General features: G+C 42.9%; 1 protein-coding gene across 2 annotated transcripts in view; it reads right to left on the reverse strand.

Moving 5' to 3' along the window:
• The window catches only part of LOC109934535 (dynein axonemal heavy chain 3-like), a 429003-nt gene extending 426831 nt beyond the window's left edge, over nt 1–2172 (reverse strand). For both annotated transcript variants that reach the window (XR_007264478.1, XM_048610380.1), the window contains exon 1: nt 2085–2172. The gene's annotated coding sequence lies outside the window, so the exon portion shown is untranslated. The remainder of the gene's footprint in view (nt 1–2084) is intronic.
• Between the last annotated feature and the right edge of the window lie 1456 nt (nt 2173–3628).

Raw genomic sequence — 3628 nt, forward strand, 5'->3', positions numbered from 1 at the left:
GAGCAGGAAAGCTGATGTTTCAGGTCTAGACCCTTCTTCAGAAAATGATTTTCTGCTCCTGCTTTCCTGCTCCTCTGATGCTGCTTGGCCTGCTGTGTTCATCCAGCTCTACACCTTGTTATCTCAGATTCTCCAGCATCGGCAGTTCCTACTATCTCTGTAACTCCTTTTTCAGAGCTGTCAGTTGCCATACTCTGTGATTAAAGGGTCAATGTTAAGTAGTCACTTTGACAGCTCCTGTGGAACAGTAAGTGCGATGGGTAAGCGTGAGGTTAGTCTGACAAGGGCTAGGCTGTCAGGTGGGAAGGGGTGTTGGGTGCCAGGTTGGTAGGGTATCAGATAAGAAGGGTGAGAGACAGCAGGTGACAAGGGAATAAAAGTGTTTAAATGAGGTCAGGGTGTGTGGGAGATATCAGTTCAGATGTGGGGGCTGGGGATGTGCTGTCAGGACCCTGGGGATCTGGGATTTTGTGTCCAGTGTCAGATTGGGACGGAGAAGTTTAGGACCAGAGTGGGAACAGGGACCAGATCCTGAGCGGTGTCATTTCTAGAGCATGGGGGGTCAGGTCTGGAAATGAAGTAAATGTGGGTTAAGTAGGGAGTGGAGGAAGAGAGTTCAGGTCTGGCAATGGGTCAGTGATTTGGGAGTGGGGGTGCTGTTCAGGTCTGAGAATGCAGCAACAGGGAGTGAGGTCAGTAGCAAGAGAAAGGGTCATGTCTGGTGGTGAAACAAGGGTCATGTCCTAGGGGTGTGTTGGGTCATAGTGTGAGGGAGGTTTCAAGTCTGGTGCGGGTGGGTATTGGGAGTCTGAGGAAGGTGTAGCTGCTGGGGAGGTGTAAGGTTAGTTGGCACCAGTTGATAATTACTCTGGAGTTGGATTAGATATTTACTAGTCTAACTTCTCTTGTCTAACTATTTTACCCAGCTGCAGCGGCACCTTCAAGATGCTGTGATTTAAAGTAGAGTATCAAAGCGCTCCAGGTGTAGGGAAATTGCCCAAAGGAAAATTCAACTTCCCAGGTAATTCCCTCAGAGTCTGCTGCATTGGGATGGTGATGGCCTTGTGGAATTATAAATGGACTGTTAATCCAGACACCCAGGTAATATTCTGGGGACCAGGGTTTAAATCCCATCCTGGCAGACGGTGGAATTTGAATTCAAATGAAAAATCTGGAATTAAGAGTCTAATGATGACCATGAATCCATTGCCAATTGCTGGGAAAACCCATCTGGTTCACTAATGTCCTTGAGGGAAGGAAACTGCCATCCTTATCCAGTCTGGCCTTCATGTGACTCCTGACCCACAGCAATGTGGTTGACTCTGAAATGTCCTCTTGCCAATTATTGCAAATGAGCAATAAATGCTGACCTAGCCAGTGACATTCACATCCTGTGATTGAATAAAAATAGCAATGCAGATTCCACAGGGTCCCTGTGTGCACCTCCCATCTACTCGGCAAAAATGATAATCTGCCCATCAGGAAATCCAGTCAAAATGTCTGTAAGATTCTGGCAGCAGGAAAACATGAAAATGAGTATAATCAGACTTGGCGAATCTACATTTCTGCTCAGACAATCTGTCCTCTTTTATTTTCAGTAAGAAATACATCATGGTGTTTGATGTTCATTTCTTGTTAAGTGTTCACAGACATAGCTGTTTAACTATTCTCTGAACCAATCAAATTTTACAACGTTACTCAGCAGAAAATAATTATAAGTTCCCAGTCTTGCAATTTGTCCCGACAATTAGCCTCTTTGTACATGCTGAAAATATATGCAAGACGTAACATTATCCAGCATCAATCACAAATGACACTTTTGGAATGGAACAAAGTGCTGTATAGAGAGATAAACAAACAGTTGCAGGTGAGAAAATGTTTCTCTAATAGTCCACTCTACTTAATGGGAATTGAAAAGAGGATAGAAGTATTTGTCTTATAAGAGCTGAAAATAGCTGCCAAAACTTCCCAATTGCAGTGTAACTACAAGCTTCCAATTGGAGCCACTTCTGAGAAACTCAGAAAAAAACAGGGTGACCACAGTCAGTCCTTATCCAACAAACTCTTCGAAAGTAAAGCCTTACCACATCAAATTCATCGGCCGCCATTTGCTCCTGGATTCCCTTCGTACTCTCGTTCCATGGAGAAGAACAATAAAGTCCAGTACCCAGGTCAGCCGTGTGCAAACTATCAGATTCAAATCTGGCTTTTCAATTTAAAACAAAGGGTAACTCAAGCAACAACAAGAAAGAGTAAACCAGTTTACGGAATTCTCTTTGCTGACTGGGTATTGGTTCACCAGGGAGGATTTAACAAGGTGTGGCTATTCCCAGGAGCATGCATAGTTCTCACTAAGTGACAAGTGAATGGAGTGTGCTGATAGAATCCGAGTTTCCATTAGTAACCATCAGTACAACAATGCATACTTCAGTTACACTTTAAAAAGTACGCTGATAAACTGTACAAAGAATCCTGTGTTTTTCAACCACATTTTCAAGAAAGCATCAGTAAATTATTCAAACTTGGTGTACTGATACCCTACACACTGAGTTACAGTGCAGTACAGCATTTTTGCAGTTATCTCTTAACAGTTGTTTTTGAATTGTTACATGCTTTCTGATATTTTAGGTTTTTAAGAAAATTGCATTAGAAGGGGTTTTCTGCTTTAAAATCTGTATATTGTCAATAAAGTTAATAAAGATACTTCAAGATGATGTCTACTGCAGGCTATGTCTGTCACTGTGGAACTGTTGAGCTGTGCTCTCTCAGTCTCAAATCACAATAAAGAGTGACATTTACAGTTCACCAAGCCTTAGGCAACACAATGGGTCCTTCTAAGGTGCAAACAGCTCTCCCTGCCTCAACAGACTTCAAAGTGAGAGCCATTCACATTGAAAACTACAGCATTTTTTGCAAGATACTGGATGAATCTAGCTCTAGAGTTAGCCTTTACAGTTGGAAGGATGACTCAAAAGTCTTCAGCAGACACTTTTGCAATAGTATAAAATTGTCTGCTCATGTACATCTTGGTGTACAGAACTCCAATGAGAAGATTTTGAGAACAATCATTAGAGAGGGAGTTTTGAGCAAGGCAGGACAGGGAGAAAACATAGGAATGTAGGAATTAGGAGTCAGAATAGGCAATTCAGCCCACTCTGCCTTTTAATATGATCCTGGCTGACCTTATCCTAATCAACACCACTCTCCTGCCTGCTCCCCATAGCCCTTTATCCCACTTTTCATCAGAAACATATCTTTCTTTTTCTTGAATCTGTTGATTGATTCTGCCTCCCCTGCACTCTGGGTCAATGAGTTCCACAGATTCACAACTCTCTGAGAGAAGTAGTTTCTCCTCATCTCAGTTTTGAACCTACCTTCTCTTACTGTACAACCTTTTGTTCCAGACCGTCCCACAAGGGGGAGCATCTGTTCCACGTCCACCCTTTTAGCATTTTAAATACCTCAGTCAGATGCCCCCTCATTCTTCTGAACTCCAATAAGTACAAGCCCAAAGTATTTAACCGCTCCTTGTACGGCAGCCCTTTCATGCCTGGAATCAACCTGGTGAACCTCCTCTGAACTGCCTCCAGTGCAACTACATCCTTCCTCAAGTAAGGAGATCAAAACT

This window comes from Rhincodon typus, chromosome 22 (genome assembly GCF_021869965.1).
Source record: "Rhincodon typus isolate 14 chromosome 22, sRhiTyp1.1, whole genome shotgun sequence".
NCBI lineage: Eukaryota > Metazoa > Chordata > Chondrichthyes > Orectolobiformes > Rhincodontidae > Rhincodon > Rhincodon typus.